Here is a 14928-nt window from a genome sequence, read left to right as displayed (position 1 = left end):
CTTATAAATTGAGAGATATGTATCATTTTTCGTGAAAGCCCCGTTCAATAATGTTTTTTTAGTATAACTGATTTTCTAGGCATCTTACAATTTTGGTTTCTTCTATAGCTATATTTTGCATGTTTAAACACATGCTTTTGCTGAACATTGTAACTAATTATCTCTTGAAACAAAAAAGTTATTCTTAAATAATCGATATTTTTAGGGGTACTTGCTCCTCAAATAAGTATTTCCGGCGCAAATTGGCGCAAAATTCTAGGAAGGATTCTGAATCTACACTTATTTTACTGCCGAAAAGTTATGAAAACATGTGGCAGCACGCGATCTTTTAGGTGTTTTTTAATAACTTAAAAACTCCTGCAAATGTCTAATTTTTGAATACATATTTTTATTCTAAGAAATAGCATGTTACAATGTTCAGCAAAAATATGTATTTTTGTACGGCAAACAACTTTGTAGAATATGTTTTTTTTTTTTTATAATCCATTTATTTGTCAAGGCTCAAATGCGTTAGCTTTGCGGAGCCGAATATTTTTACATAATTGTGTGTGAATATCATTTTCTTACAACTAATGTTAGTAGAACGGGGGCCGATTACTCGCGGTTTACTCGAGATTAGGGATTACATTTATTTATCATTTGGAGGGAGGACAAGGGAAAGCATTTTGAACTAATTTAAAACTTAAACGTAAAGGATGACTAAAACACAAAACACTAAACACATAAATCAACAGCTTTAAGAAAGTCGTAAATAAGCTTCATAAAGTCGATATCACGGCAAGCCAAGACGTCTCTAATTGGCTTAAAGGGTTGTTTTCCTCGGACCCTAAGGGAATCACACAGAACGGATCTCGCCTCATGATGCAAGGAGCAGGACCAAACAACATGCTCGATGTCGTGATAACCGTTTCCACAGGTGCACAAGTTGCTGTCGGCAAGCGTAATACGGAAGAGGTGGGCGTTTAACGAACAGTGATTGGACATGAGCCTGGACATTACACGAATAAAATCACGACTCATATCCAACCCTTTGAACCAGGGTTTGATCGACACCTGTGGGACAATAGAATGTAGCCATCTTCCCAGATCACCATCATTCCACTTTTGTTGCCAGTTGGCGAGGACTTGCTGACGAGAAATCGTGAAAAATTCGTGGTAGGCGATTTGTCGCTCGTAAATATCGCCTTCCATAGCGCCCACCTTGGCCAGCGAGTCCGCTTTCTCATTGCCCGGGATAGAGCAATGAGAAGGGACCCATACCAAGGTGATGACATGTGAGCTGTTTGATAAAGCACTCAATGACGATCGTATTTCCTGGAGGAAATACGCCGAGTGCTTCATCGGCCTCATTGAACGCATAGCCTCCAGGGAGCTTAGGCTATCCGTAAAAATGAAATATTGGTCAGGTGGAAGTGAGGCAATACGCTCTAACGTGTACGATATAGCTGCTAGTTCAGCAACGTATACCGAACACGGCTTTTGAAGCTTGTATGAGGCGCTATGAAGATCGTGGAATACTCCAAAACCAGTGGACGCATTTATCACCGACCCATCTGTGAAAAATCTCTTCTCGGTGGGGACGTGGCGGTATTTGTTCGCAAAAATAGTTGGGACAATCAGGGCACGGTGAGGCTCTGGAATTCCTTGAATCTCCTGCCTCATTGTGAGATCGAATCTCACGGAAGAACCACTGAAATGATGGGAGACAGCGCGATTGGGGTTGAACGAGGAGGGGCCGATGTCCAGAGTCATGTACTCGTAGTACAAGCTCATGAATCGTGTTTGAGGATTCCGCTCTAGCAGCTTCTCAAAGTTTTCGATCACCAGCGGGTTCATGACTTCACAGCGGATGAGGAACCGGAACGATAAATCCGCAAAACGATTTGTTAAGGGGAAGACGCCCGCAAGAACTTCAAGACTCATGGTATGCGTCGATTGCATACAACCTAGCGCGATTCGAATGCAACGATATTGAATCCTTTGGAGCTTCAATATGTGCGTCCCCGCCGCCGATTGAAAGCAAAAGCTACCGTACTCCAAAATCGAGAGAATGGTGGTCTTGTAGAGTCTTATCAGATCTTCCGGATGGGCTCCCCATGAAGTGCCGGTAATGGAACGAAGGAAATTGATTCGCTGTTGGCATCTCTGCCTCAGATACGCTATGTGTTTTCCCCAAGTGCACTTGGAATCGAACCAGACACCTAAATACTTAAACGACATGCTGTGAGTGATTGTTCTACCCATAAGTTGAAGCTGAAACTGTGCTGGATAAAGCTTCCTAGAAAAAACAACCATCTCTGTTTTCTCCGGAGAGAATTCGATACCCAGATTCATTGCCCAAGTAGACAAATTATCCAAGGTATCTTGCAATGGTCCTTGCAGGTCCGGTGCTGTTGGTCCAACCATGGAAACCACGCCGTCATCTGCAAGCTGCCTTAGCGTGCAATTTTCGGCCAGACATTCATCAATGTCTTTGACATAGAAGTTGTACAGGAGGGGACTTAAACATGAGCCTTGTGGAAGACCCATGTAGCTGATTCGTGCAATTTCCGTGTTGCCATGAGAGAAGCTCATTCGTTTCTCGGACAACAAATTAAACAGGAAATTGTTGATAATCGGAGAAAGCCCACTCGCATGGAGTTTGTCCGAAAGGATGTCGATGCAAACAGAATCAAACGCCCCTTTAATGTCCAAGAAAACTGAACCCATCTGCTGTTTTTCAGCATAGGCTAATTGGATTTCAGTTGAAAGCAACGCAATGCAGTCGTTCGTCCCTTTGCCCCTACGGAATCCAAATTGCGTATCTGAGAGTAAGCCATTCGCCTCGACCCACTTGTCCAGACGAAGAAGAATCATTTTTTCTAACAGCTTCCGAATACACGACAGCATCGCGATGGGACGGTACGAATTATGATCCGAAGCGGGTTTACCGGGCTTCTGGATGGCGATAACTCTCACTTGTCTCCAATCATCCGGAACAACGTTGAGCTCAAGGAATCGATTGAACAAGTTCAACAATCGCCTCTTTGTGACTTCTGGGAGGTTCTTGAGCAGGTTGAACTTGATTCGATCAATTCCCGGAGCTGAGTTATTGCATGAAAGAAGAGCAATTGAGAATTCTACCATCGAAAACGGGGAGTCCATGTCATCGTTTTCCAGCGGCGGATCGCGAGTGTTGCATCGGACCGGAACCGAATCGGGACAAACCTTACGCGCGAAGTCGAAAATCCACTTGTTAGAGTACTCCTTGCCCTCGTTGACCGACGATGCCGCGTTACGCATTCTCCTGCCGACATTCCAGAGCGTTTGCATGGAAGTCTCTCGCGATAGCCCTTCGACGAACCGACGCCAGTAACCGCGTTTTTTGGCCCTGACCAAGCTCTTAAACTTTTCCTCTAGCTCCGTATACCGCTCAAAGTATTCGCGGGAACCGTATTTACGAAACTGTTTAAACGCGGTAGACTTCTCTTTATTCACGTCGGTGCATTCCTGGTCCCACCACACAGTGGGAGGACGTTTGCGAATGGTAGTGCCAGGAACAGGCTTCGTTTGTGCTTGAAGCGCGCAATCCACTATGAGCCGCGATAGGAAGGAGTACTCATCCAACGGAGAGAGAACGTCGACCGATTCTGAACCGTCACGGACCGCGTTCGCGTATTCTTCCCAATTGATGTTTCTCGTGAGATCGTACGCGATGTTGATTGGACACTGTGAAGATGAACCGTTGGAAATCGAAATTTTGATGGGCAAATGATCACTACCATAGGGGTCTTGGATTACCTCCCACATGCAATCCAATGATAGTGAGTTCGAACAGAGTGACAAGTCTAGTCTGCTCTCTCTTGCTGGAGGTTTGGCTATTCGAGTTACTTCACCGGTGTTTAGAATGGTCATATTGAAATCGTCGCATAGGTCATAGATGATGGTTGCGCGGTTGTCATCGTACAGCTCTCCCCAGCCTGTACCGTGGGAATTAAAATCCCCTAAGATCAACCGCGGCTCAGGTAGCACTGAGCAGATGTCAGATAGCGCTCGCCGAGAAACAGCCGTTCTCGGAGGGATGTATAACGAGGTAATACTGAAGGTTTTACCTCTAATATTCACCTGACATGCGACAATTTCAATACCTGACACTGGAGGAAGGTCGATTCTGTAGAATGAGTGTTGTTTGTTGACCCCTAGGAGCACCCCACCGTACGAATCTGCACGATCGAGACGGATAATGTTGTAGTCGTGAAGAGAAAGGTTAACATCTGGAGAGAGCCATGTTTCGCAGAGAGCAAACGCATCACAGTGTATTTTATGCAGTAAAAATTTGAATATGTCTAGTTTTGGTAAAATGCTTCTACAATTCCATTGAAGGAGAGATACCGTATCATTTTTTGGAAAATTATCCATCGAAGGATACGAATGAAGCAAGGAGGGGCCACTTGGAAGCAAATTGCTTCAGAAAAGGTTTCACGATTGGAAGCATCATGTTAATGATGCTCCGAAGAGGGTCAGTGATGTTGAACAGATCGAGAATGCTGTCCACAATTCCAGAAAGCGTGAACATGGCGTTCTGCTGTTCTGGTTGCAAAACTGGGACATCTGGGGTTTTAGATGTTCCCGGAAGCCCCGGAAATTCTTTGTCATAATCGACAGGCTTAAAACCCGGTGGATTGGGTTTCGGTTTATTTCCGTGACCTCTTGATTTATCCAAGTGGGCTTGGGAGTCAGTTTTTTTAGTTTTCTGCGAATCATTCTTGGATCGCTTCCTTGAAGGACCTTTGAAAACAAAAGGACTTCCGTCATTGCCCTCTGAGTCAGTGTCGTCCTCGTCAACTGGGAGAAGATTGAACGGATTATTGTTTTCTTTTTCCGGAGTGATTTTGGGAGGAGGATTGAAAGTCTTCAAGATCTCCGCAAAGGAACGCTGAGAGCGCGCCTTCAGAGACCGTTCAAGTTTTTTTCCTTGCTGTTTATACTTCGGGCAATCTGCGAGAGGATGCGGAGGTGCCAAACAATAAACACATTTAGGAGGAGCACCACAAGCACCCTCCGCATGCTTCTCGCCGCACTGATCGCATCGTGGCTTGTTGCCGCAGAAGGCGGCGGTGTGGCCTAATTGTTTGCACTTGGTGCAGTTCATCACCCTTGGTATAAACAACCGCACAGGAAGTCGAACCCTCCCAATTCGGACGTAATCTGGCAGAGTCGATCCGGAGAAAGTCACTCGAAACGAGTCAGTCAGCGAATAGATTTTTTTTGTCCCGTCGAGGGATGCTGACTGCATTTGGGTGCAGTCAAGAATCTTGACTTCTGGAAGAACGGGGTTCTTGAAGACACCAACCCCCCTCTTCAAGAAGTCATCGCAGGTCAAACTCGCTTCGGTGACCACTCCTTCGATTTCCACGTCACGACTGGGAATGTAAACGCGGTACTCTAACGTAAAAAGCTCGCAGGCAACAATCTCATTCGCCTGCTTGCGGTTACCAACAGTGACGCGCAGTTTGTCTGGCCTCACCTTCAAAATGTCGGTCACTGACGAGAAACGTTTGAATAGATCTTTTTCGATCTGGTTAACGTTAAGCGGTTTTTGTTTGGGTCGGAAAAAAACAACCCATGGGCCTGTCGAGGCGTCTGGGTATGACTTATGGCGGGGGGCAGTTTTTGTTTTCTTGGCGGGGTTAGGCGGAGTAGGGGGAGACGGTTTTGGCGGTGTGGGGGGAGAGGGATTAGGTGGGGTAGGGGGAAACGGGTTTGGTGGTGCGGGGGGTGACGGTGCTGGTGGTGTTGGTGGCGATGGATTAGGCGGGGTAGGAGGAGATGGGGTAGGCGGTACGGGCTCCGGTGCTCGTTTTCGCCTGGGCCGCTTCGGGATGGTTCCGGTGTACTTCTTCACCGTGGCTGACGTTTCCACGTCGGACAGTTCGTCTTCAGTGGGAAGGGCAGGAAGGGTATTCCCCCCGCCATCACTATTACCATCCATTGCGGGGCAACTGCCACCGCAATAGATACAAAACAACTACACACAGGGAACACACAGGGACAATAGAAAAAAGAAGAAGAAGAAGAAAATATTTGCGTGGGATGGGAGAAAGGGGAAACTAAAACAAAGGGGCAATAAATAAAACTTATTCGCTACTTAACTACACCGGCACAAAGCGTGTGTGTGGAAACGCTGTTATCACGTGGTGCGTTGGTGTTGGTCCACGCTGCTATCCGGTGGTGATGGTTGGTGTTGGTGGGTCAGCAAGCTGGTGATACGACACGCTTCACTATCACTTGCACACCCTCGCGACGGCGTGAAAAAATGATGGACTTGACGACGCCGTTAACTCCGGTGATGGATTACCGGGATGAATTAAAGCTGGATCGGAGGCGAACCAGCCTAAGGCTGAAAGCCTCCTAAATAAAGCTAAATTAATTAATTAATTAAAGCTGGATGGTAACTCCAAGGGGCTCGGCCGATGGAATTCCACTTCCTCTGTTGGACACTGGTCACTTGGGGCACCCAATGGGGGTGAAAAAAACCGCTCGGGCGGAAAAAAAACACCGAAAAAAACTAGATGCCGCGCAACTGAAACCGGGACGTTGTTAACCGACTGAATGCTCAACTAGGAATGTAGAATATGTTGATAATATCGAAAATCTAGGAAAAAAGTTATACTTAAAACAATGATTTGAAGGAGTATTAAATTTAACTTTATCCTGAGTAAACAAATTTAAGCGTTTTATTGGTAGTAAGCTGTCAAATTCTATAAGAGTAGAAACGGAAGAGGGTAACTGCTGCAAACCGTTAAAAAATGGCGGAATCATCAACTTCAGGTATGCGTATGTGATTATTTCAAGAACCGGAATGCAAAGAAGTGATTTCCTTTGTGCCACATGTTTTTATAATTTTTCAGCAGTAAAATAAGTATAGATCTAGAATCATTCCTAGAATTTTGCGCCAATTTGCGCCGGAGAAGCAAATACCTCTAAAAATATCGATTATATAGGAATAACTTTTTTTTTTCAAGAGATAATTAGTTGCAAGGTTCAGCAAAAGCATGTGTTTAAACATGCAAAATATAGTTGTAGAAGAAACCAAAATTGTAGGATGCCTAAAAAATCAGTTATACTAAAAAACAGGATTTAAAGGGGCCTTTAACAAAAAAATATACATATCTCGCAATTTATAAGAGCTAGAAATTTTGGGTGTTGAGCAAAGTTGCTTAAAACAACATTTGCTACAACTTTATTCAAGACGATAAGTCTCTATCTGAATCAGATTAAAAAATATTGTTTGATCTCACTTTTAGGAAAATTAATCACCAAACCGTTTGCATCAAAAGAATCGAATTAACATACGCAAAAATATCTTTAAACAAACTATACCCCTAAAATCAATGTTTGAGAAGCTATTAAAAAAGCGCACGAAAACAGCAAAAAGCAACACTGTGCACTGGAGTCGTTTTTTACGCGGTTTTTTACACGGTTTTTAAACGCGGATTTCGGAATTTACACGGTTTTTTTACGCGGATTTCGGAATTTACGCAGTTCTTTTTAAGGCGGATTTTGGTTTTTACACGCGGATTCCGGAATTTACGAGGTTTTTTTTTTACGCGGGACGTATCACCCGTGTAAAAAGCGACTCCAGTGTATATAGATTCGAGCAACAGCTAGCGAATTCAATATCGTTTTAATCTGCCAAACAATAAGATAAAGTTGAAATTTGGTTTAATTAGAAGAATTTGAGAAAATGAAAAATCGAGCATAACATTTTACAACTAATACTTCATAAAATTTCAATGCATATTTTTCATTTTCTGAAATTATTGAGTAAAAAAACATAACCTGACAAAGAATTTCATAATCTCGGACATGAAAAATTCAATTTTACAAAAATTCGATTGTTTCTTCATTATTATTTTTTTTTTTTTTTTTTTAAGGTTTGTCTCTCATTACTGGGACTTGATTGTTTTTGAATTTTTAGACTTTTAGAAAAGATGAAAATAACTCAAAAACAAATCAAAATTCAGGATTTCGAGGTCTTTTCAATAGATTAATTCTTTAGAAAGCAAGCTTAAGTCGAACTTCAAGATTCTAAACCATGAACAAACTTTTTCTGAACTCAATGAATGAACTCAAAATATATATATATATATATGACGATCCGCAATAAGATCATACTATAGAATTTATTACAGATATACAGATATTCACATTATTTTACAGATTGTTGTCAGCCAGAAACAGATTTAAAAGATTTTTACGGTGAAAATACAGATTTAAAATGGAAATAATGTGTCAACACTCCGTCGTCTTCGTATTGGTGCGATGCGTTCTGTTCCACTCATACGTCATGTCCGACGCTTACCGTCCGTTGCTCGAAAGCAAATGACGAAGAAAACGATTTGACAAGCGGTTTTACTATCGCTGCTTTTCGCAACCCTTCCTTTAATTAGTGAAATGGTGAGCAGTCAACCGAGCGTTAAGCTCGCTCATGTGTGCATGCACAATGTGTCGTTTGTTCGATTTGCGCTCTATCGTTACGTCCGTGCTTGGGATTTATTGTTACAATTTTGATTTTTTTAATGTGACCCCAGTATAGAAATTAAAGGCGTAGTCCTACGCCAAAAAGGCAAATGTTTTTTGTTCATATCTCTGCCTTTTTACGTAGCAGAAATAGGCCTATTATTGCGATACGTTAGAAGCGGCTAGGATGGGAAATGGATTCGAAGCTCAAATACCATTAGCCAAATACATCCGTAGACCATATACAGTGGTGTGCAATATAATATCAGCGCATGCGCATTTCTATACAAAATGGTCAACTTTGACATGATTTAACTTTGTTAACTTATAATCAATTGAGCTGAAACGTTCGCCACAGAACTACAAATATGTTCAATTTTTCGATTACAAAATACTAAATTTTTGGAAGCACCTGTTGGAAAATGAGACATTAGGTAAAATTATTCAAAATAATAACAGTTATTGATTTGAATTTTTATGTTTTATATTTTAAACATTTTTAACTATTGATACATTTGTTAATTGGGTGGGGATTTTTAGAATTTCGAGAAATGTAAAATTTAAAATCTCAAAATTGAGCTGAAATGCAAATGCAAATTATTAGTACTGCTATTATTTTGAACAATGTTACCTAGTGTCTCACAGGTGCTTCCAAAAATGTAATATTTTGTAATCGTAAAATTGAAAATATTTGTAGTTCTGTGACGAACGTTTCAGCTCAATTGATCTTAAGAGAACTTTAAGGCGGCATACGACAGTATCGACCGCACAGAGCTATGGAAAATCATGGACGAGAACGGCTTTCCTGGGAAGCTGATCAGACTGATCAAAGCAACGATGGACGGTGTGCAAAACTGCGTAAGGGTTTCGGGTGACCTATCCAGTTCATTCGAATCTCGCCGATGACTGCGACAAGGTGACGGACTCTCATGCCTACTCTTCAACATTGCTCTAGAAGGTGTAATGCGACGAGCCGGGCTCAACAGCCGGGGTACGATTTTCACGAAATCCGGTCAATTTGTGTGCTTTGCGGACGACATGGACATTATCGCAAGAACATTTGGAACGGTGGCAGAACTATACACCCGCCTGAAACACGAAGCAGCAAAGGTCGGACTGGTGGTGAGTGCGTCAAAAACAAAGTACATGCTAGTAGGCGGAACCGAACATGACAGGATTCGTCTAGGAAGTAATGTCACGAAAGACGGGGATACTTTCGAGGTAGTGGAGGAATTCGTTTACCTTGGATCCTTAATGACGGCTGACAACAATGTGAGTCGTGAAATACGAAGGTGCATCATCAGTGGAAGTCTTGCCTACTACGGGCTCCAGAAGAAACTACGGTCAAAAAAGATTCACCCCCGCACCAAATGTACCATGTACAGAACGCTAATAAGACCGGTGGTCCTCTATGGACACGAGACATGGACTATGCTCGAGGAGGACCTGCAAGCACTCGGAGTTTTCGAGCGACGTGTGCTAAGGACGATCTTCGGCGGTGTGCAGGAGAACGGTGAGTGGCGGCGAAGAATGAACCACGAGCTCGCTGCACTCTACGGCGAACCCAGCATCCAGAAGGTGGCCAAAGCTGGAAGGATGCGGTGGGCAGGGCATGTTGCAATAATGCCGGACAACAACCCTGCAAAGTTGGTGTTCGCTACTGATCCGGTTTGCACAAGAAGGCGTGGAGCGCAAAGAGCACGATGGGCGGACCAGGTAGAGCGCGATCTAGCGAGCATTGGGCATGACCGAGGATGGAGAGCGGCAGCCGCAAACCGAGTATTGTGGCGTACTATTGTTGATTATGTCTTATCTTAAATGTGATGTTGTACAAATAAATGTATGTATGTACCAATGCAATCGACGCCACGGAAGCAGCTCCCACACCTGGACCCTACCTATCGACCCATCAACTCATGAACCGGGGACAAACTCGGCTTTACTTCCCCCTTCCGATCAGAGATTTTATGCCTCAGAATATCCCAACTGCGCCGACTGGGATTGAACCCAGTTCCTTTCGAGTGAGAGGCAGTCACGCTTACCATTACACTACCGGCGCTGCTATATAGGAACTTTTGTTTTGATAGTTTGGTAAAATGTCCACATGAGGGATTGCTCTGAATCGAGCCGACCGATGCGGTCGTGTTTTGTGTTAGCTCCGGGCCTATTGCGTGTGAATTTATTTAAATTAGTTGTTTTGCATACATTTTGTCTTCAGTTATTTATAAGTTTTTTGGTTGTGTTTTTGTGGGACGATGATCGAATTTTATTGACATCAAACCCCGTGGCGGTAGTTTGATTTAATGGAATTAGATATTTGCTGGAATTGTGTTTTGTGTGCTACCCTTACATTCCGTTTTGTTTCCCGGTATGACCTCGATCATTTGTTTGGCGGTGACGGTGTGATGAGTCGACATTTTTTACGGTAGTGTGGTGTGTTCTTGAAATAATAACTTTTGTGTATAACTTTTTATTGCATGGGTAAAAATTGATGAAATTTTGAGTAAAACTAGTTTAGAGTGTAATATTTTCATGAGCGAAACATCGTCACAACCTGTCAAGTGGTTATCGAGATGGCTTCCAAGCAAGAAGTGCTTCGACAAAAAATCATGGGAGCGGTCGTGGATCGCGAAGCAGTTTGGAATCGACAATTCGACCGTGTCCCATGTGGTAAAATCGTTCGAGGAGACCCAGATGACCCATTGGTGAGCTGGTAGCGGAAGAAAATCGAAGCGACTGACCCCGTGAACGCAAGGAAGGTGAGGGATTACTTCAAGCGCAATCCTAACCTTTCGATTTGGGACGTGGCCAAGAAGGTCAATTTTTCCGTCTGGGTCGTCCAGCAGACAATGAAGCGGGCCGGACTTCATGTCTTCAAGATAAGGAAGGCGCCTAACCGAACCGATTAACAGAATACGGTGGCCAAATCCCGCGCCATGAAGCTGTACCGCGAGTGGTTGGTGCAACCGAAATGCGTCGTGATGGACGACGAGACGTACATTAAAGCGGACGCCAAGCAGATCCCCGGCCTGGAGTTTTTCATCGGAAAGTCCCGCCTGAATGTTCCGGAGAAGTTTCGGAAGAATAAGGTCGACAAATTTACCAATAAGTACTTAGTGTGGCAGGCGATCTGTGGTTGCGGCAAATTCAGCAAGCCGTACGTACCGACCGGCACCATCAACGGTCAAATATACAACGAAGAAATCCTCCAGAAGCACGTGCCGTCCCACGAAGGTGACACTATGTTTTGGCCGAATCTGGCATCTTGCCATTACGCGAAACCGGTGATGGAGTGGTGCGATGCCAACGATGTTGTTTTTGTGCCGAAGGAGGCAAATCCGCCTAACTCGCCTAATGGATGTAATGTCGGCCTCCCTTAGCTCAGTCGGTAAAGGCGCAGCTACAAAGCAAGACCATGGTTGGGTTCATTTCCCAGTCCGGTCTAGGAATTTTTCGGGTTGGAAAATTTCTCGACTTCCCTGGGCATAGAAGTATGATTGGACTTGCCACCAGGCTTCCAGTGCGCGCGCTACTGTATGCGAGACGCAATACGAATAGTCTCATAATCATAGCAGTCTCATGCGCAAGAGATTTGTAGCACTCTGTTTCTCTCTCTTCAGTTTTGTCGCATCTCACATTCTCATAATGTCTGTGTGTCGCACTGTTTTGTAAGCACAGCACATTTCCGGATGTAAATATGCGTTTCATGAGAACGAGTATCATGCGACGTCGCGTGAGCCGAAGCTCATGCGCTTTTCGCAATGAGACGTCGCTAAGCGACGTTTCAAGGCAACATCGAAATAACAAACTCAACTGGAAGACCAACGACCTAGCTACTACACTCTTATCGAACATGGAGAAGAGGTGTCGGATGGTTATGATCAACAAAGTTTTCCTAGCGGCAATTTTCCTTGATTAAAGGATTAACTTGAAAAATAGCCCATTCATAACGAACGAAGTAAGAGATGTGGCTTTGGTAAGCGAAATGTACAATCAAGTTGTGGTTTATTTGCTCGTTAATATGCTTTTTTTTTAATTTCACCGAGGGTCCACGGTACTAACACTAGGACTATTTAGAAATCTGTCGTCGCAAATTGATTGTTTCAATTCAGCATCATGGTGGCTGATATGAACTATCCTGTGAGCGCTAACACATCTGAAGAATTCAGTTGCTGCCGTAGTAAGTTTTGTTGATTGACAGGTATTCAATACAATTCCTGAAGCAAGAAGCTTAGCAACAATCCGTAATACAGATATGACACAAATTGTTCCTAAATTTATTACTTTAACCTTAATCCAGCATTTCGTACCTACGTACACTGTGGTGCAAAGTTGATCGGACAAAGGTCGTTTTCATACAAACTAGCCAAGTTTAACATGTTATAAATGTGTTCTGTTATGATCAATTGGGTTGAAATTTTGACGCAAAACTACAAATATGTTGAATTTCACGTGTAAGAAATACCAAATTTTTTGAAGCACCTGCTGGAAGGTGACAATAAAAATAAAATTTGTACATAGCTGATCGGACAAAGGTCAATGGAAAAGCAATTTTGTGTCAAAAATTTCAACTCAATTGATCTGACAGAACACATTTACAACATGTTAAACTTGGTTAATTTTTAAGTGCAGACTTGTGTGTATGCAATGAGAAGTCACCACCAACGTTTTTGCAGCAAAGTACACTTCTGCGTTGAAAATAATCCCTTAAAATAGTGTTCACTCAAACCAGACAAATAAAAATATTAATCTTCAGAGTTCTTTCATTACTAGCGTGTTGATATGATCGGTCAAGTCAGACCAAAATGTATTTTAGAATGTTTCCACATAAGGACTTGTTGAAGGACACATAGTTCCACAGATATTCCGGTATTATTTTACTACCGTAATGTTGCCATCCACTGCTCACGTAGCCTTCCTTTACCTTCCTTTAGCATCCTTTCGACAAGCAATTGCGTCTTCCTAGGATCATTAGTGGTGATCTTACGGTGATTCCAGTATATCTCTGGAACCATGAGTTGAGTCTGCTTGAATCCATACTAGAAGATATTCCTGGAACCATCTAAAAACTTTACCCCATTTCAAAATCCACATGTGCAAAGGGCCACAAGTCTTCTGTGAACAAACCCTTGCAGTCCCTTACCTCGTCACCCGACAACATCACTTATGATGGGACCGCGAGAGTCAAAGCATGCGAAACAGCGCACGGCGATGGCGCCCTGAGAGAGCGCATTGAGATGTTTCAATGAAACAGTCGCATGTGATTAAATACATGCGTCGCATTGAGAGAGCAATGCGATGAGACAAACAAAAATTGAAACGCTCGAATTTGTTGAGAGCGTGTAGCTTGTCGCGCGCATCGTTCTGGTCTCTCTTTTGTACAATAATGTAGCACACCATGGATTTGAGAGTCATGCGACGCTCCGTCTCCCAGCTCGCTGTCGCATTTGTGTACGCGTGAGATTTCCGGAAGCCTGCTTGCCACACAATTATACCAATGCAAAAATGGTACAGGCATCGAAAGCTCTCAATTAATAACTGTGGAAGTGCATCTAGAACACTAAGTTGAGAGCACGCAATAAGCTAATATGCGATATGCAATAAGCTTGAAATGCGAAGAAGAAGAAGATGTAATGTCGGCCTGAATGCCCCTAATTTGGGCCCATACATAAATTCAGCAGTCGACTAAATTTTCAATAGCGAACAAAAATATCAATTAGTACCGTCCCAATGACGTTTTCATCTAGATACAATTGATAAATAGCATATTGTTTGTGATGGGCCCAATCTTAGATCCATAGGCCGACATTAGAGCAATTTCCCCTACACTGTAACATGCAAGTACCCATTAATGGGTATAAAAGTACCCATTATTAGTAAGTATATGAAGCTGTCAAATAATGGGTAATTGAATATTTTTGAAAATGGGTTCTTTTGTACCCATCTTTTTGACCTCTTCGGGGAAGAAAAATGAGTATTATTTTACCCATTATTGGGTGAAAATTATCTTAATCAATAGTGTATATTGTCTACCACAAAGCATATTACGACTCCTTAAAAAATGATTTCCTATGCCATCTATGCCTAATAAAATGAGTATTGAAATGTAAGTATTTATTTGAAATATATCTAGGTGGTGTACATTATGAAATTCAGATAAAATTTAATTATTTTCATTTGCTTAATTTCAGATCCACAAGGAAGTGGCCGTGAACAAAGTGTTCCAGGAAGGTATGACAAGAAGAAACGTCCGACAAAAGCAACACATTGCACAGCAGGGACAGTGGATGCCAAGTTATTATTATCGAAATAAATAAAAAACAAGTTATTAATGCTAATGTTTCCGCCATTTCAATGAAATATGCGAAAAATCAAATGAAAATTAATTTCTAAATAGCTCAATTATCGAAAATGTATACTTTTTAC

The sequence above is a fragment of the Ochlerotatus camptorhynchus genome, unplaced genomic scaffold, assembly GCF_037179485.1.
Source record: "Ochlerotatus camptorhynchus isolate MF236.1 unplaced genomic scaffold, CSIRO-AGI_Acam_v1.1 ptg000132l, whole genome shotgun sequence".
Taxonomy (NCBI): Eukaryota; Metazoa; Arthropoda; class Insecta; order Diptera; family Culicidae; genus Ochlerotatus; species Ochlerotatus camptorhynchus.
Note: the sequence above shows the minus strand (reverse complement) of the source record.